At 37.4% G+C, this 23,036-nt stretch overlaps 1 long non-coding RNA gene across 1 annotated transcript in view; it reads left to right on the top strand.

Moving 5' to 3' along the window:
- The window catches only part of LOC138687240 (uncharacterized), a 328,639-nt gene that overhangs the window by 147,457 nt on the left and 158,146 nt on the right, over nucleotides 1–23,036 (top strand). Inside the window, exon 4 of the long non-coding RNA XR_011326476.1 lies at nucleotides 5,311–5,381. This is a non-coding gene — a long non-coding RNA (uncharacterized lncRNA). The remainder of the gene's footprint in view (nucleotides 1–5,310; nucleotides 5,382–23,036) is intronic.

Here is a 23,036-nt window from a genome sequence, read left to right as displayed (position 1 = left end):
TATTCCTTAGAGTAAAGCGGGATTCCTTAGGGATTCCCAAGGGAAGTGGTTTGTGAGAAAGCAACAGGGAAACTGAAAAGATTGACAATTAGTGAGTAAATATTTGCAGCCTGAAGAGACTTTGTTTTTAAAGCGAGTGTAAATTAAAGCACTAGTGGGGAGCTCTGCTGCAAGAGTTGATAGCAATATATAGAAAATACAGTTCTAATCTTTAAAGTATCAATTTAATACATAATAGCTGTTTAGATTAGGAAATACTCAGGACATGTTGCATTAGTAGTAATTAATAATAGTTTTAACTCAAATTATCTACTTATGATTTTTGGTATATCTAATCATCATGAACATAGCATTAGTTAGCATTTTTCTAGGACATGTAAAAAAGAGGAACAAATTTCTGGTTTTAAATTAGTAGCTAAAATAGGTTGTCAAAAATGTAAGAATAGATCCAAAACATGGAATACTAGCTCTATCAATTAGAGATTACAACAGCAATCAGAAAAATTATTTTTCTGAAGTATTTTTAGCAACAGGGGGATTTTTCATGTCAATAGTACCTCCTAGACAGAAAAAAGTAGCGTATAATATGAATTGAGAGAAAACAAGTTGTTGAACAGGTTCATAAAGACCCACCTGGCTAACTTCCCAGATGGTGTTTAATTCAGTTGTGTCCAACCCCAAATTGAGATTTCATTAAGCTTTTTAATAAGATAATAATCTAGGCTTCTAAGACCACATTAAGATCTTAAAACTTGTTGTATTTACTGAAGGCTTCTCCAATAACTTGAATGTTTTTAATCCAGTAGATGAATTTTTTATGTGTACTAAGTCCATTGCACTATCATTTGCATTGTAAGGGTGGGTGGAAAGACCTATGGTCATTCCCTGCACAACGGAGTATATCAGACCAACGAACTTTTTTTGTGTTATGACACATACTTATTCTGGAGCAGTGTTAGACTGCTACAGACCAGAACTTCACATGGAAATGACAGTTATGACCACGTTAGCTAAGAGCTGCTGTTGTTGCAGATTGAATTAGTTTGTGGTTGTCTGTTTCCTTTAAAGAAACATTTCAGTTACAGAGGCATTTGCCTTATACTTACTTATAAAGTATCTGAAATTTTTTTCAGGGAGCTTGTGATCCTAGGATCAAAAGGTCTACATCAGTGCTTCAGTTCTTTCAGCATTCAGGACTCCTTTTTTTGGCACTCTTGCAATTTAAATATAGCTCAAATGATTATACTTTGTTTTAAATTATGTAAACGAGAAATAAATCTCATGGCAGCGATCTTCTATGTTCGGATTTCCACAGCCAAATGCGTTTTGAACATTGAACTCTTATGAGTATCTTAATTAATGCCAACCTTTCAGTTTTCATAAAAGTGTAACTGATAAGATTGTAACAACAGTAACTGTAACTGTCTTTGCATTCATTCACTTTCAAGGTCAATATAGTGGCAGGATAGTATTCTCCTATGTATTATTCCAGTGTGGTCATTGCTCATAAGATGACTGTATACATAGTGAATTAGCACAGCATTTTGTGAATATTTGGAAGATACTGTGTAAAACCATGATGTTTCTAGCTAGTTCTGCTCTATCTCCTTTTAGCTTGAATGTAGCATGCAGAAAGCATGTCATTTTTCCATGGAATTTTTTCTTTTTTTTTTTTTTTTTTTTTAAGGAATTACACAGGCTTTCTTTACAATAGCTGTAGCATGATGTTAACTGGAAGTGAAGCCCTGTCTTTTTGGTTCAGTTCCTATAGTTCCTCAGAAAAAAAAAAAAGACTTAATATATCAGTTCCTGTTAACAGTAATCAGAAGGGTACTCACCAAGCTTACCAGTGGGTCAGTGAAGCAAGAAAACAAAATCTCAATGTGCTATAATTTGGTACTTTTGGGGTTTGGGGGGTTTTATGGTTTCATATGTCTTGGTTGTCATTTATTGCAGTATTAAAAGGTTAGAAATGTATGGCATGATCTTTTATTGTCCAGGATACAAAATAGGTAGCACATTGTTTAAGCAGGATCTTGAGAAGTTTAGTTCATCAGTGAGCTTAGTGAGTTGGAGACTTCAGTGCTGTTTTGAGAAATGACTTCATAAAAATGTCTGCATCTTATCAATTATTCATATTTGTCTGCCCTTGTTAGAAACTAATATTGTTATTTGTAATGCTGAATACACAGCAGTCATTGAAAGGGGTAGATTCTGTTAATCTTTCAGTCTTCAGCACTTCTGCTTTTAAGCTTGAATTGATTAGTTAATTAATTCACCTATGTAAAGAAACCCCCCTTAATATAGTGCATTCTGATTGTGATTTCCTTCATGATTCTTAAGGAGATCATATGAATTTGAGAGTTGTCATACACTATATCTTGTTTCTAACACATGGAGCTGCAGATTTTTCACTACATGTTTGTGGAAAAAAGTATTAGAAATGGTGGAGGTGCAGAGTGATCCTTCCCCTGTATATTCTTCGAGCTTCTGGCAGACAATGGCAGGGATTTATTGAGTTGGAAATTGCATCAAAAAGCATTCATTGCATTTGATTGTGAGTGGTGGAGAATCTTCTAGGAATTATAGCTCATACTTTTCTGAAATATTATGTTCCACCATGTCTTGTGGCAATGAGTTTCACAATTTAATTCTGTATTGTGTTAAAAATTACTTTAAGCGTTACTTTCTTTTGTGACTTTTAATATGCTACCTAATAACTGCATTGAAGGTTTCTCAGTTCCTGTACTGTGAGAAACAGTGAGCATTCATTCCACATTTATTTTCCTCACTATTGTTCATGATTTTATACATCTTTGTAGTATTCTAATGCCTCTCTTTCACACTGAAGAGTCCTAGTCAGTCCTTTTATGGTGTTCTCTTCCCTAATTTTATTTCCCTTCTCTGTGCTTTTTCTAATTCTCTCATTTGTTTTTTTGAGATGAGTGACCACGTGCAGTATGAGATGCCATTCTTCCATGGATTTAAATCCAGGAGAATTCTGGGGTATAATATAATATTTACATGGGTTATATTTTTTTCAGAGAGCTGGCCACAGTGACTTAAAGATCTCTTTTCTGAACAATGCTAGTTTGGGTCAGTGATCATCTCTGAATGTATGGTTTAACTCTTTTTCTTTAGTGTGAATTGCTTTGGACTTAACTGACATGGGAGTTTATCCCCTACTTGATTAATAACAAAAGCTCTTTCTGCAAGTCTTAGTCTAGTTAATATGAAAAAAAAAAAAAAGTTGAGTATGTAACATGAGAAGAATCTCTGTAGCAGCAGTTACTGTTGCTGGATTATTTTACTCTCAAACTCATCCATATAAAGTAAGCATAGTGTTGGAAACTCAAGTAAAAGAGAAGAGAAGAGAACTTTTAACATGCCTGCCAGTGCTGTGAATGATCTACCTGTCAGTGCATACTCTGTTCATGAAGATGAACATGTGCTCTCCTGGAATGATTTACATGGTTTGCTATGTTTGGAACATTATTTGCCTCAGTGAAGATGTCATTTTCTCTGCTTTTCCTAGATTTGTGTAGACAGATGACTTCATGGCTAGAATTCTTTGTCTCTGTGGTGAATTGCTGCAATAGCTTACTGTCTCTGCGGCTTATTATGGAGTTCCTGCTGTGCCAACACATCATCAACAATACTGTACATATTGCAATTCACATGCAAGACTATTGCAAAAAGCTGTAGAAGAGCAATTGTTTGATGGATTTAGGGGGAGACCCTTTTACTGCTGTTTTTATTTAAATTGGGCACCATCCGAACAAAACCAGTATAGGCCTTTGTTCTCAGGAGCACATAAGTGTATACTTAGTCTAAGCAAGTGTCTGAAACTATCCTTGTGATACTAGACTACCAAAACTTAAGCATTTTGTTAATGGTTAATCTAATAGAGTTTAATTTTGTGTCACTTGTTTCTCTCGATCTTTACTTGACATTTTTGAAACTTCTTAATGCAATAGATAAGTCTTGTGAAGAAGTGTAAAATAGCTGGAGTTGCTTATTTAGCATTTGCTTTTTCCTGAAGAGAAGGCGTAGCTGTGTAGCAAATGAAGTATGTTGGCACTTGTAGTTGAATGCAATAGTAAATACTAAACTTGAACTAAAGGGCTTTTGCTTTAAAATCCAGCTATACCTTTGTTTCTTTGATACTAGTTTATGAACTGTTTCCTGACTGGCAAAATGGAAGTTGTCATTAGAAATCTGCACTGAGTGCCCCCCACCCGTCTTGTGAGCTATGGCAACTGCTTGGAAAACAAAAGAAGTGTGCTGTGATTTAAAATACAGTTTGTGATAATTTTGATTAGACTCATCCGTAACTCCCTCCCTTTTTTTTCCTTGACTTATATTACTGACAGAAGCTAGCAAGATAAAATAAACAAACAGATTTTGAATAACAATGATGTAATTACTGGGCTTTCCAAAATACAAATTTGTACTTCAAAACAGTTTTCCTTACAGTGGGTCTGAGAAGCGTACTTTGCTTAGACATATCTATATCCAAAAAAGTTTCTAAACAAGTGAATTATGTCACTGTGGTCAGCTAAAACATGCACTGTGTCCATTTTTATATCTTTTTGTAGTCACCAGGGTTGTACAAGTTCTTAAAATTGAACTCATGCTTACATGCCATGTTTGACTGAGACTATAGTAAACTCCCAGAATACTTCCGAGCCATTATTCTAGTCACTTTAGAAAGACAGATGATTATTTGCCATGATGAAGTATTGCAATTTTTAAAGAAAATGAGTAATATTTAGTTGTTATTATAAAGGTTATGTATCATGTCTACTTTCTTGTTACCAACATTAACATTTTTTTCTTTTCTTTCTCATCTCTCTTGTCTGCTTGATGCTTACAAATGTAAATCATTCAAAAAAACCCCCATCCTGTAATTGAATTCCTTGGGCAGCATATGCATCAAAAGAACAAAGACATTTTGAGCTTACTAATGTTCTGCCGTGGATACTGTTTGTGTCTCAGGGGGAAATGTGCACAAAAGATGAAATAATTGGCAGTTGTCAGTTGTATATCTTCCTTCCAAAGTCAGGACCACCTGAGAAGCAGTGTTTGTTATTTGCTGTCTTCCTTGTGAGAGTTAATGGTATTTATTAAGTGACAGTGGGTCAGATAGCTCACTAAGCCATAGCTCTATACTCAGCTGTAAGCAAAACATATAGTAAAGACAAACTCTAAAAAACTTAGATAGGTTCCTGATGGACAGATTTCCTATGGGTAAACTACTCAGAAATATTCACCGAAAAGCTTTGATAAATTTTTTTTTTTTTTTTTCAGATCATGGATAAACTTCTACCTCTCCTCAGTCTTTCAGGGAGTTTAGCCACACAAAGCCTGGAGAAAATGAGGTAAGGCATTCTTACAATGACTAATTTATAGGGATTTTTTTTTTCATTACTTGCATTGAGGGATTAGTCAATCCTCTGTTACCATTCCTGATCTTTCAGTCTGATCCAATTTACAGTGAAGACATTGGAATAATCTAGATGCATTTTACAGGCCTTCAGCTAGTGCTTAGATTTTTGCATGAGAGAACCATAATGAAAAATAGGAAACTAATATTTCAGGAAGTATTTGTGAAAGAAGGTTTTTCTATAGAGTATTAGACCTGTAATCTGTTGCCAGTGGTAGATTGTTATAAATGCAACAGCAAGCATTGCACAAGATATTTAACAAAGGAAAGAAAATAGTTTTCAATACAGTGTGTTTTCATTTAAATTTTTGTACCAAGAAATGTGTTTTTATTAACAGATGTATTATGTTTGTTTATATTCTTTGTCTCTCACTCTCAAATGCAGTATATCTGTATTTTTTGTTTATCATAGTATACGTACAGCATTAGGAAGGAGGATTAAAGCAATACTCATTCATGCACATGCGTTCTTATTTTTGTTTTAAAAATTGGCCTTGATATTCTAAATATCCCTGTATTTTGCCAAAATATCTTCAGTTTAATTGTAAAAACATGGAATGATTTAGTTTGGAAGGCCCCTCTGGAATTCATGAGATCTAGTCCCTCTCTGCTGAAGTGGTGAAGACTTCAAGCAAATTGCTTACAGTCTGTCCATTGGGCAGTTCCTCTGGCTCCTATAGCATTTCAGGGATGATAGGGAATGGCCTCTCAATGCCACTGACAAGCTCCCTTGGCATCCTCAAGTCGTACGGACTTGTATGTGTCCATTTGCTGAAGCAGTCTGTAGTTGAACCTTCCTCTATTGAAATGCTTCACTCTCCCAGACCCTGCTTCTAGATGAGCCAGCTCTCCCGGACCCCTTTGCACTTTAGGGCAGTCTACCATTGTGATCTGCTAAGCAGATCCCTAAACGAGCTGAAATCTGCTTTCCTGAAGTCCGGTGCTGTAATTCTGCTGTTTGTTTTGTTCACTTCTTTCAGGATCTTAAACTCCATCATGTGGTATTTGCAGCCAAGGCTGTCATTGACCTCCACATCCTCAGACAGTTTTTCTTATTTATGAGGTAGTAGGTCCAACAGTGAGTGCCTCCTGGTTAACTTGCTGATCACCTGTGTCAAAAAATTCTCATTAACTCTCTACAGAAATCTCCTGGCTTTGTTGTGTTCTGCCATGTTGCCCTTCCAGCAAATGGTCAATCATTATTAATGTTCCCAGTGAAAAGCAGGGCCTGTGATCATGAGGCAGCCTCCAATTCTTTGAGGGTTAATCTACCTTGTCTTCTTAATCAGGTAATCTGTACCAGACACCCACCCTGATGTCATCCATGATTGTTCTCTGGTCCTCACCCATAAGCTCTAAACCAGCTTGTCACCAGTTCTGCAGCAAAGCTGCATGTGTCCAAGCTGCTCTTTGGCCCTCCTCCTTACCCTCCCCTTCTGTCATTCCTCAGAGCCCATATTCCTCATAGCATTCCATCAGAGTCCGTTTACATATTGATAGATGTAACACATCACGAAGCAACCTTAGTCAATGTTCCTACACACAGCTGTCACTGATAGGTGTCAAATTTGTTGTAGGTAAACTTTAACCATCCTCCTCTGCATTCTTCTGAATTTGATGATTATCACTGTTTGACTAGACACCTTCTTGAGACATTTTTGCTTTGAGTCTTCCATTAGAAGATTTTGTATCACTTTTAAACTTCAAAGTATATAAAGACAAATGGGGATGGGGGAGGGGGAGAGGGAAAAAAATTGTGTGTCTTTTTGAACTATTTGTTAATGCTTGTGGTCTTGGATTCTCTTTGACGTTTTCTACATTTCCTTCTGTTTTGTCACTTGGCTGTAAATAACATACTTTCCTGGCCACTTAGAAAGGTAATGTTCTCCTCTCTTGTCTTGTACAATAGACTTATCATTGAGCAGAGCATTCCTGGCAGCCTATTGAAGAGCTTTAAATTGAAACATCCTTTTAGTGTAGAGTGGTAATCAAAATGCTTGTGTGTTATATGGGAAAGGAGAAGTAAGCATTTTTCAAGTTTATGGCACAGAGCTTCTCCCATTGTTGTAAGAGTTCCATCATTAAAGAAGCCACCTTAAATTGTCACATAGATCCCAAAGCAGTTCTAAAAAATGTTTGCTTTTGGAGAGCAGTCTTTGGATCAGTTGTAATTGTAATTGTATTCTGGTGCCATTAGTTCTCTGTGTGGCTTTGCTCTGTGTGTTCTTCATCATCCAGAAAGTACATTCTATTTGAAGCATTTACTCCTAAGTCCCAGAGTGAAACATATTATATGATTTTTCTCTGTCATCCCCAACAACTGCGCATTGTTATAGGTTCAGATTTTCTTCTCGATAATCCACTTTTTGTATGATTTTAAAAAACCTGTAACGCTGATGCTACATACATTACAATAACATGCTGTATGTGCATTGTATAGCATGGCAGCAAACTATAAATTGTAGTTAATGCTGCCTTTACGATATAGTGTTTTCCCATAGGAGGGAACTGATGTTTATATTCTTTTGATAGAGTTTTCAGGAATTTATGAGGATATGACCTAGCAAAGGAGGAGAGCAACATGAAAATGAGAATTTTTCTTGCATTTATTTACCAGATGGCTGTACTAGCCATAGGTCTTGTATTTTGGGACATTTTCAGTTGTTGAATTTGCCAAATTGTCTGATTGGAAGTATTTCACATAAGTGGTTTCATTTTTTATGAGCTCATAATGAAACTTCATTTTCTCTTAAATTGCTCATCTGGCTCTAGATGAATGCAGATGGGTTGCCAAGCCCCCAATGCTTCTTGGGGTCATGTATTTGGGATCACTTGCCATGTGCTTTCATAAGCCATGGCTTCTAGACTAGATCTCTAGGCTGGCCAACTTGCTTGGCATCTGGTCTCCAGATTTCCTGACTGTGGGAGATCCCTAATGAGCTGTGATAGAAGTTGTGGCAGGTGCAGACTGAAATTAAGATCCATAGTCAGAATAAAAATCTATTGTGCTAGTCAGAGGTGAATAGACATGGAACTGACAGATATTTTATCCATATTCATCTAGAGCTGCCAAAGATGCTTCGATGTCCTGCTCTAGTGTGACCACTGATCAGTTTAGCAGGTAGATTGGTACCTTGGAGTGGATATTTCATTCTAGAAATGCCATAGTTTGGCAATAAGTACACACTTTCAAGTTTTGGCTTATTGTTCTGATTCAGTCTTATTTTTCTTGAAAATAAAAAAATTCACAGAAACTGAAATTTCATTTCTGCACCTGCTCTCAGCATGTATATGTTCCACCAAACATACAAAAAATAAAAGTGAAACAAAATTATACATATCTTTAAAAGTTAAGAAATACCAGGCATTTAGCCCCTTCTTGCACATACATTATGATTATGAGCTGTTCCCCAGCAAGAATATACTGACTATAAAATCTAAGCTTCCTTAATCAGCTCCTCATTGGTTCTGCCCTCCCAAGCATCATCTCTTTAGCCTTCATAAGTACTAACTAATCCTGTTTCCTCCTGACCATCAGCTTCCTCTTCTTTTGACAAGTCAGCTTTCTGGCACTTTTTCTGTAGTTTCAGACTGCTCCCTTTCTTTCTTTAGCTTGTGATTCAGTGGTGCTAGAATGCCAGCAGAGTGCAAGGAGACAAAAGATCTCTGCTTTTAATACCAATACCTTATTGCATCTTGTAGCAATTAAAACCCATCTCTGCCCTTGCTACCAAAGAACAGGACGTGCTTACTCAGTCTATGGTATTGGAACATGCACTGTATAGTTACAAACAGAATTTAATACCCAATTTCCTACAGAGATACAATGCTTGTAAAGTTTGGTCAGCAAAATCCAACAGTTTGAGCTGTGAGAGTCTCTAGTTCAGTCACTGAGAACAGATTCTTTTGCTTGTTAATCTTTGAGTGCCTGCTTACGTGTGTGGGAAGTGTGGAAATGCTAGCAGGCTTCAAAACAAAAAAGTCTGGAAACTATTTTACATGTGCAAAATTCATCTCTCCCACTGCCAGTGTCAGAAATGGCTGAGCAGATCAGGAAGAAAGTATCAAAAATGAAAAAGCAAAGCTCAACCAGAGAGACAGAGAGCGAGCCTCAGTATAGGAAATGCCAACACAATTGGCTGAAGTTTGAGCCAGAAAAAAGCAGGATGTTGAAGAAAGAACAGTAACACAGTGTTAGTATTCACAGCTACCTGGAGTTCTCTGAATACCAGTGCCAAATAATCCTGGCTTTTATTTTGTATGTTTAAGTAGTAGTGAGAATAAAGCTTTCTGCTATAAGTTCACATCCCTTAAATTGCTCCAGCTTTTGAAACCCAGCAATAGGACAAGAGAAGAGGAATTGCACAATTTTTTCCTTCATCATGAGCTGGTTTGTATTGCTAGGTTTCAGAGGAAGTTTAAGAGTTATATCATCTGAAAAGCAAATTATTTTATTGGTTAGTTTATTTTGCTTTTATGCTTTACCTTTCAGGAGACAATTATGTCTACTGCATAATTTCGTATTTTTAAGCCAGCATGTAAATTAACTATTGTGATATGTAGATTCATTTTGGAATAGATCCAAACTTACTCATTTGTCTGATATGATTATAATATATCTTAACAAGTCTAATAAAGTGTGCTGAAGTGGTGTCACTATAAAAGTATTCCAAGAGATGTCTGCATTGATGTGATACAGTTCCCTGACTATTCTGATTTGATCAGAGCAATGCAGCTAGCTTCACATCAGGCTTTTCCAGGCTTGATCATTCAGATTTCCATTAATTTTTCAAGCCTTTCTCTAAAATCTGCTTTATTATTTATTTAGCTGTTTCTTTGCTACAAAGAAATCCAGTGGAAAATGAATGTCTTAGCTGCTTAACCGTTTGGCTAGGTCAGGTTATTTACTTTGTCTCACTGTCTTCTGTATAACTGAAGGCTGAAGTGTGGCTTTGGTTTTTGGCTGTATGCCATATGCCAATCCACACAGATGAATCCATAGTTAACCCATGGATGAAACCCAGCCTGTGAATAAGAAATACGTCCATGACCATTCATATGGACAAGTCTGAGGTTGCCTACTCTTTTCTCAGGCCTGAAAAGTTGACAGGAAAACCCAAGTAGCCAGGATGGTTCCATAGCTGCTGCTCAAAGGTGCATATGTACAACTGTGCATATGTTACTAGCTGCAGGCTTTCAAAATAGCTCTTAAGAAAAGGAAGATATGTTAGTTATTTCTTTTTGTGACACAGAAGGGTTCATCAAATCAAGTTTCTACATCAGAAAGCATATCATATTGCAGCACAGTACATTGCTTGGCTCATAGACAGGAATCAGCTTTGGCAGTTAGTGGCCACCTTGCTGGGTGCAGAAAGTCCTTGTGATGGTGATTGGCAGGGTTGAGCTCCACAGACCACAGTCTGGAAGTTTTCAGCCTTGCATGTTGAAATCTACATCCAAATCTTACCTTCTTGCTCTCCCCATTCCCTTGCTATTCTTCCACTGATGTGAAAAGAGCCTGGAGTGGAAGAGACAATAAACTCCTTGGCTAGAGGAGTACATTATGGACTTCCATTTATGAGGGTGGGCCTAGGGCTAGCTGGGCAGGTTCAAATATAAATGAGATGGCTCCAGAAAGCTCCATTAGGCACAAGAAGTGCAGGACTATAAATAGCAAGAGAATATGAGTGTTAGCACGCTGGGTTAGTAAAACTTTGACAGTGGTTTTGTTTTAGTTCTCCTGTTACACGGTAAGTTCACCTTAGAAACAAAGAAGCAGTGTCTTCTGAACGCAGTGCCTGCAGAAATCTCTGATAATTGCAAATGCTGTGAACTATTTCTTGTTCAACAGACTTCTCCTGACCTGAGGTCTGTGTTTTTCCTGTATATTTGTGTTCTACAGTTGTGAACCACTACATTTCAGTTTCATTTAAATTCAATATTGGGATTAGAAACTAACTTTCCAAAAGACAGTCTCTGTTTTGTCATGGTTTAACCCCAGCCAGCAACTAAGCACCATGCAGCCGCTCACTCACTTCCCCCCCCACCCAGTGGGATGGGGGAGAAAATCGGGAGAAGAAGTAAAACTCGTGGGTTGAGATAAGAACGGTTTAATAGAACAGAAAAGAAACTAATAATGATAATGATAACACTAATAAAATGACAACAGTAATAATAAAAGGATTGGAATGTACAAATGATGCGCAGGTCAATTGCTCACCACCTGCTGACCGACACCCAGCCAGTCCCCAAGTGGCGATTCCCCGCCCCCCCTTCCCAGTTCCTAAACTAGATGGGACATCCCATGGTATGGACTACACCGTTGGCCAGTTTGGGTCAGGTGCCCTGGCTATGTTCTGTGCCAACTCCTTGTGCCCCTCCAGCTTTCTCGCTGGCTGGGCATGAGAAGCTGAAAAATCCTTGACTATAGTCTAAACACTACTGAGCAACAACTGAAAACATCAGTGTTATCAACATTCTTCTCATACTGAACTCAAAACATAGCACTGTACCAGCTACTAGGAAGACAGTTAACTCTATCCCAGCTGAAACCAGGACAGTGTTTATGTTTGGGTTTTTTTTATTTATATCCCTCAGTGCAAAAATTATCATAGACCTAACTTGTTTTCCTATATTTGAACTCCTGTTATGGAGTATATATACACTGCATCTTGAGGCATGCAATCTTTCTAGTGTATTTCATATAGTGTTACAGATTTTAGCAAATTTGTGTCATCCTGGATGGTCTTTGAGGGAATTATAATTTCAGATTTACTCATCTACTTGCAGTTAGGAACTGCAGACTGTGGCAACCAATGCCAGATGGGTTATGTATTCATAAATATTAGAACTCTGATTCTTTGTATTGTAGCATTTGAATATTTTAATCAAAAGAGAAGAGTGATAAGGAGGATGTATGGATATTATTTGGAATACTTTTTATACACAGAGTGTAAAGTGGAGAACCTGATTGGAAAGACGTAGCAATATTCCAAAGTAGGTTTTGAAATAATAGGATAATATCACTGTGAATAAGAAGTTTTTGAAATCCACCTACATAGCCTTTCTCACTTAAATAAAGAGCTAGTTAAAGATTAGTGGGAAAAGTTACAAATTGAGGATATACTCTTTTTGTAGCAATCTAGCAATGGTTGGTCTTCAGTGTAAACTAGAGTAGTGTGAGGACTTAGCATTCCTGCATGTAGTATGTTACGGTGTTAGTGCTTATGTAAGGTGAAATGTATTTGTTCAAACCTTTCTTAAAAGTACTATTAAGTGTGCATGTGTGGATACAGACACAAGACTTGTGATCTGAGCTTGTAGAATGTGAGCTACGTCTCATCCTCAACTGTTGCAACTAAGCTCGTAAGGCTTTTTCCCCATTGTTTTCAGTAGAAGCGTGTTAATGTAACCAGGTGAAACATGGGGAAATAATTTCACTACTTTTTGTATTTCTTTGTGTAGACGTATAGGCAGGTACTGTGGTATATCCTTTGCCCTGTTTCTGTGGTTGTAGTGGCTTCGCCTTGCTAAACAGCCAAATGCCCACTCACCTGCTCGCCCACTCCCCCTCCTCAGCAGGGCAAGGGGAGAGAACAGGATGAGAAAGCTTTTGGGTTGAGAAAAAGAGAGGGAAATTCCTTACCAATTACTGTCGCAGGCAAGAGAGACTCGACTTGGGGAAAAATTATTTTTATTCCCAATTAAAATAGATGCACGTGGTAAGAAACAAAAAGACAAAAATTAAAACCACATATTTCCTATTTCCTCCCCCTTTTCCCTTGCTTAACCTCACTCCTTCCCTCCAGACTCCTCTCCCCTTCCCAAGTGGCTCTGGGGATGGCAGATACAGCCAGTATACAGCGGTTCTCTCCAGCTCTCCCTGCATCCCTCACTTTTCCCCCTGGTCCCCTGTGGTCTCTCCCCGGGCTGCAGGAAAATCTCTGCTCCAGTGCCTGGAGGACCTCCTCACCCTCCTCCTTCTCTCACCCTGATTTTCACACTGCTGGTTTTCAGTACTTTTTTTCTTCTTCCTGCTCTGCCCTTTCTTAAATACGCTCTCACAGAGGCTCCACCAGCATCTCCGAGGGGCTCAGCTGTGCCCTGCGGTGTGGCTGTTGCGGAACCGGCTGGAACCGGCTGTGTCCGGCACAGGGCAGCCCTGTCTCTCCTCAGAGAGGCCACCTGCAGCTTCCCCTGCTGCCAGCACCTCGCCACGTAAAACCAACACAGGGGTAGCAGGAAAGTCGGCATAGATAGGAGTGATTAGGGGAGCAGAAAAAAAAAAAAGGTGATTTTCTGTATTTTAAATTGATAGGCATGTTGAACAAGCTCCTAGTATGAGACTGGCTTGGGAAGTTACCGATGAAATTATATTGACAGATTGTATGATAAAATGATCTTGTAAGAAGGTACCTACAGTCCAAAGAGACTGCATCAGACAGCCTGGAGAAGGAGAAGGCTACAAAACTGAATTTACAGGAGAGGGTGAGGTGTGAAAGAGGAAGGTATTTTGCCTTCCTGTATCTTATATTTCTGCCATGTGCCTGCTGTAAGCTTATCTTCTGCTTACTCTGTACGGAGAGTTTTATGTGCAGTTAATTCTGTAGACTAGCAGCTAGGATATTTTTGCAGTGTGCATGTATTTCCCAGAAGTGCTGGTATATGAAGATCTGGGAATAAGCCATTAAGATTTTGTGAGAGCTTTGTTCTTTCCTACAGGGTGTTGTAAATAACTTACAATAATTTGGACTTAAGCAAAAAGGAATTAAGAAGTTGACTGCTGCTAATGAATACTAATGATTGCTGGAAACATGATCAATGTGAGGCACATATTATTAGTGAAGGTGCCCTTCTTAAACTTCATTAATCACCAAGATACCTAGGAAGCAACAAATAATACCTTGTTATTTGGCAACAGCTAAAGGAAGAGCCAGTTTGTAATTGGTGTTAAATTCTGCATTCCTGTCTCATGCTGACGCAAAGCAAGATTTCTGTAAAAGTTTGTGCTGGCATAAGTAAAACATGTTTAGTGCCCTATTGGCGCTTCAGCATGCCAATGTATCTGAATAAATGACTAATCCTCTTCAAGTCAACCAGGTAACATGTGAGTTTATAGTTAATCATGTATTTCAATACAAGTCTGTAAGGGCTTCTGTATGGGCAGAGTGAGGCCATGACAGTGTATAGTCAATGAGATTGTACTGTCTTCTGTAATCCAGTATCATACAAAGATACATCCTTCTACTTTTCCCTAATTAAACACAATCACCATAACAAACAAACAAACAAATGCTTGTTAAACGTGTCTTCGAGTTTTGGCTGTTTTAATTACCACAGTGGTGCTGCTTTTTTTCATATGCCTATTTCACTATCTTCATATAAGCTACAAACAACTTTCATGTAATAGCTTTGTTACTTCTCCCCCCCCCCCCCCCCGAACTCTCTCAATAAAACCATTAGGAATGAGATCATTTATCATTCAACTTATGTTGGTATGGCATTGTCCTTAAATTTTTCCTTCTCAATAGCAAAATCTTTTAAATGGAGTCTTTTAAATTCAAACTGTTTGTGGAATGACTTCCCCCAAAATACATATTTTATAGAGAAGGTTTTAAAGCTGTTAAAAATGACAGGTGGAGGAAAGTTCTATTTCAGACCCAAAGAAGGACTTTTGGCAGCTGATAACTTGTCCACTTTTTCTGTCTATTTCTGTCAAATCAAATATGCAACCTCTCCGTACAAGCCTTCAGACACATTATACACTATTTTCTTTGCAGCATCAGTGAAAGTGATCTTGTTAATAATGGAAATAGCAAGAAGCTTTTTGCACTTCTTCGTCATCAGGCCCTGTGTTTACCTCCTCTCTGGGCATGTAGTGCATTTGTGAGAATGAGATTCAGGTTAATACATTAAAAACAATCCCCCCCAACTCCTCCCCCTGCCAAATAAACCCCCCCCAAACAGTTTACTGATAATTTTGGGCCATCATACAGGTGAGTATATATAATGAACAGTAAAAAGACTATAGGTATTAGATTTTGTGATCGATTTTGTGCCACCAGGGATAGTAATAAATGTGAACAGACCTTATTTTCTTTTTTCTGTTTCCTGACGTTTCCCTACAGATACCACAATAGTCTTAAAACTTAGGAAAAAAAATTAAGATTTCTAGTTGAGAAGTACACACTTTTAGTAAAATGTTATACATGGTTAGCTTACCAAATGGGGCCATGTTTTTTATCTTTGTCCATCTGTTATTTTTCAGATTGCAAAGTTTTTAAAGTTTCCTTACTCTGCATCAGGTATTTCTTCCTTAGCCCAACTAATTTTTTTAAATGACTAAGCAGAGATTGTGCCAGGAAAGTTTTAGTTACTTTTGATATTGAAGTTATTTCAAATGTGTATTTGCAACCTGTTACTTGATTTATTTGTTTTGTCAGTCTTACTAATGATATTAATGATAAGGTATGAATCTACAGTGGAGGCATTAGCTGTCATAAGCTTATTGCTGTTGTCCTGGTTTCGGCTGGGATAGAGTTAATTTTCTTTCTGGTAGCTGGTACAGTGCTATGTTTTGGGTTCAGTATGAGAAGAATGTTGATAACACACTGATGTTTTCAGTTGTTGCTAAGCAGTGTTTATACTAAGACAAGGGCTTTTCAGCTTCTCATGCCCAGCCAGCAAGAAGGCTGGAGAGGCACAAGAAGTTGGGAGGGCACACAGCCAGGGCAGCTGACCCAAACTGGCCAAAGGGGTATTCCAGACCATGTGGTGTCATGTCCAGTGTATAAACTGGGGGGAGTTGGCCTGGGGGGTGCAGATCACTGCTCACAAACTAACTGGGCATCAGTCAGCGAGTGGTGAGCAAATGCATTGTGCATCACTTGTTTTGTATATTCCAATTCCTTTATCATTATTATTGTCATGTTATTATTGTTATTATTATCATTATTAGTTTCTTCCTTTCTGTTCTATTAAACTGTCTTTATCTTAACCCATGAGTTTAACTTTTTTTCCCTGATTCTTTCCCCTATCCCACTGGGTTGGGGGGAAGTGAGCGAGTGGCTCCATGGTGCTTAGTTGCTGTTTGGGGTTAAACCATGACAGCTGTCTAGCAATGTTTAAATTTAACTAAGCTAGGGATTTTTATTTCTTTCTAAGAATCTTCACAGAAAAGTTTTGTGTAGTTCAATTATTTCCATTCAGAATTTCTTTCATATGAAATTTGTCAGTATCCATGTGTGGAGGAACTCTTCTAGCACAGTCAAATCAATTGATCCCTTTAACAGTGTCTATGAATCTAGTCCAGACTAGATTTTCATTTCCTGATTTACATTGATGTGTTCCATTTCATTTCAAGAAAATACTTTTCCACCACTTTGTCCTCCTTATTGGCTTGAACTTTCCTATCTAGTTTGTTCATTTAAGTAACAAGCAGGCCAACTGTATTGAGAACCTCAGACCTCTTCAGCACTATGTGCTGTATTTTTACTGTTCAGTAATTAGTTCCTTCAGCAATTCACTTAACAACTGATCTTCCTAGGAAGTTGCATTACATCCCGTCGATAATAACCTGCTGTGGAGAATTCTTTGAAGAAGTTTACCTTTCCCAAGTGTGACTTTTCTTTCTCCTGAGCTTTCTTGTGCTCATTTACACTCCTCACAGTAAAATATCTTATAGGAATGCAAAGATTCTCAACTTGGAAACTTAAATGCTCTAAGAGAATTAGCTTTTTTGCCATTCTGTAGGGATGAAATCAGAGCTATCTTGATCATTTTCCACAGTTTCCCAAGTAAATTAGATTTGGTGCTGATAAAAGGAAGGGGAGAATAGGCAAAGCAAAGGTTTGCATGGGCCTTCTGTTTCTAATGGCAAGCCTCAAAGCAGAAACTCACTGGGAATATCTATCTTTGTCACTAGGTTTCAGTGTATGCAGAGGATAGACTAGTGACGTCTTTTGTCCTCTGTGCCACCACCAGTGCTATCTGTCCTTGCAGAAAAAAACCAATCATCTTCAGACACTGAATAAGCTGCTAGGTGTATAACAGTAGCAGTATATGCTTTTAGCTTTATGCCTTGGATCATGTATTAGACCTATGGTAAATTTAGCATCTTTTTTTGTGGACCATTTTTATTTTCCTACCATACAAAGAGTGAGGATACTGCTTGTGGTTAACATTTGGTTGTCATACTCTAAGGATCATCACTTTCCTTTAGGTGATCATATAGTGAAAGTTTCAAGGGAAGCTGTTTTTATCAGTGAAGTAACATACTTGCTTTCTCACTGTCTGCTTTTGTCTCCATTACCAAAAGAAGTAGCTTCTGGGAGAAAAATTCCTTGTGAAAACTTTAATGTTCATTCCCATCACATGGTGCAGAGTGTTTCAACACTCCTAATTATTGAGCCCAGATTTTTAGGTCGAAAGAAATATTCTGCACATAGAAATGTTTGCACCTGAGGTTGATATCTGTGACTAAGGGAGAGAATTAGTCTGTCAGTGTATCTATGAGTATTTCTGTGGTGCTGTTTTTCACTGTAAATTTAAAATATATAAAAAGTGGGTTAGGCTGAACCCAAGGGTTTTTAGGTGAGGTGTTACCTGACCATGGAGGGGTTCTTGTCACACTCCCTTAAATGCCTCAGAAATTTTCACGCCTCTAGTTTTCCTCTATTTTTACAAATCTACATGAGGAAAAGAAAACCTTTGTAAATTACAGTATTCTTAATGATCAGTTATGAAAAGTAACTAAATTACTCCTATTGAGTGAATAATATCATTTTGTATAAATAATTGTGTTTTTACTGATGTAAGATAATTTGTAAAAACCCGTGGTTACTCTTACAAAAAGTTGATAAAGCCTGACATATTAATCTGAGTGTAAAAGATAAGGAAACAGTTTGACTGTGGTTCACAGCAGTTTGCTATGGACAAAATTCTCAGCACATTATGGTCACAAATTGTCACTCATATGTTTCAATGATAAATATTTAATTATCCTATAATAATTCTGTAATTTGTTTTTACCCTTTATATTGCACAGTGATTATTTTATAATTAAATATTAATTTAATAACATTATTATGTTTGTGTTGTAGGACAGAATTAACATTAAGTTAATTATGAAATATTTCAGATGAAGCTGTTTGAAGTAGTAACCTCTCCCTTTTCCCCAAAGAAATGTTACAAGAATTGTATTCAGAATGTACTCCAGAGTAGAAAAATGGGATAATCTCATGCATGAATTATGACAGACCTGTGGGGACTAAGGTAGTTTATTGGCATTTATAAATGTATAAAGGAATAATTCCGGCTTTAACACACTTAACACTTTAGAAGGGACTGATGATTCTTATACTAGTGGTGACTCTCCCTAGAAATTAGTATTCAGATACTACTGTGTGTTTAAGATGCTGATCTTCATATGCAAAGAAATTGCAACTGCACAGGAAACACTTTGTGATGGAATTATGGGGCTAAAAATTGTGTGCCCCAAGGCTTGTGGTGAATGTTTATAGGATAGTGGATAGATCTGGTAGTTTGGTTACTCAATGAGTCTTGTCAGTGTCTAATGAATTCTGGAAAAGGAAAACATTGCTGACTAGGTAAATATTAAAAAAGATCCTACTTGTTTAATTTTGACATGTTATTTTTTGGGAAGTTATTATGAATACTAAAGTGCTGTGGAAGAGCTTAATCTAGCTAACAGTACTGTTTACCTGTGTCTGTAGCATGCTTTTTGCATTATTTTTACACCCAGCAGAGAGAAAATAGTTGGCTTTAACAAATAAAACCCCTCCCTATACTAGAATTAATGTGGAATTATGAATAATGTGGGGTTTTTCCAAGCAGTGGAAATAAATTCATTCTGAAGATGGATTTACTATGGAAAAGATTACTCCATAGCAATATGGAATAGTGTGTTTTGAGAGTGCAACTCTTCTTAAAACATCATTCCAACCTATCTTCTTTTTTTATTGTATTTTTCCTAGCCAAATGGCTTTGTCTCTGGTTAGGCTGAGAGTTGTATTACTTAAGATACTGCCTAAAATCACATAACGCAGAGTCATAGGTTATTTAGGGAATTATTAAAAGAAACAAGTTATTTCAAAACAAAGGGAACTTGCTCTTACAGAAATGAGTCATTTTTCCTCCTTGTTTATCCTGGTGCATTTCTGATATCCCTTTCAGTAGTTCATCACGTGACTGAATTCAACCACATAACCTTGGTATTCACAGTGTATTAACAGGAATGTTTTACAGCATAGTATCTGAAATAGTGGATAGCGTTTCATAATCTGTTTTCCTCCCTTAACATTGCCATTGTTCCTTATCAATCTGTTGCAGTTGCAGAGTGTAAGTCACAGTATTGGAAGCTATTTATAGTGAGCTTTGTGAAAGGTCAAATACCTCAGGCTGTTTAGATATTTTCATTAACAATATTATTTCCTATTTTCATCCTGTTTGAAAATATGCCAAAGCAATACTTTTTTAGAGAATAATATTTAGATTTTTAAAAGAGAGGACTGTTTTTCATCTGAGCTTGATAAATTCTTTCCTCACAGAAAAACAGTTAACAAAACTAATTATTGTTCCTTTTCATATCTTTTATCTGATTTCGTATTGAAGAGTCCATAGATTGTAAATATAGTCAGCATTATTCTAAATGCTGAATTGATTAGTTAGGTTTGGAGCTAGAATATCCAGAGAGTACTCAGATAAAGAAGAAACCTGGAAAGCTGGTATCAAAAGCTTAAGGAATGGGTAGAAAAGAACTTAATATTGCATATTTGATATCATCATTAACAGAAATATCAAAATAGTCATTTTTCAGGTTATGTCATAGCTCTCTGAGGGGTTTATTGCTTGCCTTTGGGGAAGAAAACACTTGTCTTCATACTGATATTCACATACCAGAAACCCTGTTTGTGACAGGTCCCAAACACTTTCTTTAAAAACGGTTGTGCTGTCTCTTTTCTGTAACACTGCATCTTCCAAAATAAAAGATAGTGGTGTAACTCCCACTTTCATAGAGCAGTTCTGCTTCCAGCTGCATAGTCACTTGTGCCAGTCTGGAGTCTGGTGCTTTGCTGACCATTTATTGAGCTGATTCAACTAGCTGATCCAGAAGAAACAAGCCCAATCCCCATTTTCTCCAGAAAAAAAGGTTATTCTGGGTTACCATGTTGAGTTACCTCATCAAGGGATCAGACAAGCTGCAGCCTGTCCATGTGAAGATTGTGGCCAGGAGCAAGGCTGAATGGGGAGAAAAGGATTTGGTAGATAGAAGAGGGAGCAGAAGATGACCTCCACAGCAGCATGTAAACTGTTAATGTACTTGGGTCCCATATAATTGGACCTGAAGAAGAATATGAGGCAATCTGACTGGGCCAGAAGGAGAGAGGGAACCCCCTTTCTCTAGTTTAGTGGTGAAGACAAATGCTGCTGAGGTAAAGATCAAACAGAAGGACATGCTTATTCTAGCTTAGGTCTGGTCTGACCAGTTCATGGATAAACATGGAACACTGCCTCTTTCCACTCCAAGCTGTGTTTTTGAATGAAAGTAGCAGCTGGTGCTGTGTTTTATGCTGCCATACCTTCCCAAATGTTCCTTTGGGGAACATAGCAGGAGACCATCTACGCTGAAGATTCTACAGGGAGTCTGTCTGAGATGATACCAACCTGCTCAGCTCTGATAAGACTGTGATCCTTCTGGGCATGTGCAGAAAAGCATGTCTGTAACACCTGGAATATTACTGGTGAAAATGTATGTGCTTGTAGGGAGTAGATGAGAATTTTGAGCGTTGCTCTTTTGTATTAAGACATGTAAATGCCAGTTAAATCTTACTTCTGGTGCATATATCTAATTTTGAATCTGCATGGTCTCTTCCTTACTGGGATGAGATTTAGAAAGGCACATTTGGTGTTTCCAGTTACAGTTTTGCACGTTTGAAAATTCAGAGTTCCCAGTAGGATTTAAAGAAGCAGTGGTACGGATCTTAGGAAGATGAGGCCCTAAATTGTACGTAATGATGGACAAGCCACTTAGAACTAGTTGAAATAGCAGGAAATACTGACTGCAGCTGCACGTCCTCTCTGAACTCCTTGAAGTCACCTGACACAAACATGAACATGAGTCTCTCAATTTTCTGAGAAATTGTCTTCCCAAGGATTCTTGTTCTTCACTACATTTTAGTAGTTTTGTGTGTTCTCTTATAATTACATTTGGAAAAATAGACTCTCCTATTATCTTTTGAGTAATTTTCCAAAGGCTTTAGTGAAGGACCAGTTTTCACCCTGGGGAAGTATGCACACCAGCTTCACTTGTAACTGGTGGAGAGCTCCTCCTCCTCCTCAAAAGCAAACAGAATTATGTGCTATTTAGGCAGGTTGAGCATATGCGTTTGATCCGTTGCCCATCTCTTTGTTTAATGTCTGAAAAATAGATCCCACTTCAACTAACTCATTGAAGGAAATATCATCAAAAGAGAACAGAAAATTCACGTGCAAAAATGAACCAACTAATCCAAGTTTTGTTGGGCTTCCTGTAGGTTTTACACAGTTCTTCCAGTTACGAGAGTAGTAGTCCTGAATCCTGAAGCAGTGGATTGCAGTTGGCTTAAAAATATTCTGATGGAAACATTTTTCAAAAGGAGGAAAAAGCAAAGAAAGTTGCTGTGGTTTAATATGGAGTTGAATACTTGCATACATATTTTATTGAGGCTCTGAATATACTCAATGTGAACGTGAATAGATTGTGTCATACTGATGTGTGCTTCATAAAAGACTCTGAGGCTTCTGGCAAGCCTAACTCCTGAGGTCTTATTTAATACTGCAAGCATCTTCTGCCACTTTTATGTGGGTTAAGGTCTGATCATCATGTCTGTTTAGGAACTGTTTATTTTTCACTTAACCTTTTCCTTTGCATTTGTTTAATTAAAAGATCTCTCAAGAAAGCACATTGCTACAGTGTCACATTCCACTGCTTTTATCAAGATTATATATACATGTGCTTCTCTAATAATAGTTCTGGGATTTAGGATAATTCTGCAAACAGGTCATCTCCCTGCCTTCAAATCTGTTTCCCATATCAAACAGATTGCCCTTCAGCCTGTAATATGTTAAAAGTCTGGTTTATAATACTGTAAACAGTAACGTATCTGAAGTGAATCTCACTAACATTGCAATTTATGTCAATTGTTAGTGTTAATTTATGATCAGACTTTATTAAATCCATTTAGTTTTATAAAAGGACTGTAAATTAATTCTGTGATTTGGGAACACACTGAAGTTATTACTGCTCAGCACCTTATTAAAACATTTGAACACTTCTTGCCTGTACAAATACACTGTGATGCTCTGATAGTCTCAATGGTTTTTAACTGTACTGCTGCAACAGTATAATGATTTTCTTTAGTATAAGAGAAAATTCAGGTGATGATTATACCTTTTCTGTTTAATTATATGCTATATTTGATTGCACAGATATACTGAACTTCTTTTAGTTTATTATTCATAGTGCTTAAGGGAATCCTTTCTTGACAGTCTCAAGGCATTTATGTGTTATGTCCATTACTGTTTGCCATTG

This window comes from Haliaeetus albicilla, chromosome 10 (assembly GCF_947461875.1).
Source record: "Haliaeetus albicilla chromosome 10, bHalAlb1.1, whole genome shotgun sequence".
Lineage (NCBI taxonomy): Eukaryota > Metazoa > Chordata > Aves > Accipitriformes > Accipitridae > Haliaeetus > Haliaeetus albicilla.
Note: the sequence above shows the minus strand (reverse complement) of the source record. Positions and strands in the feature narration are given on the sequence as shown.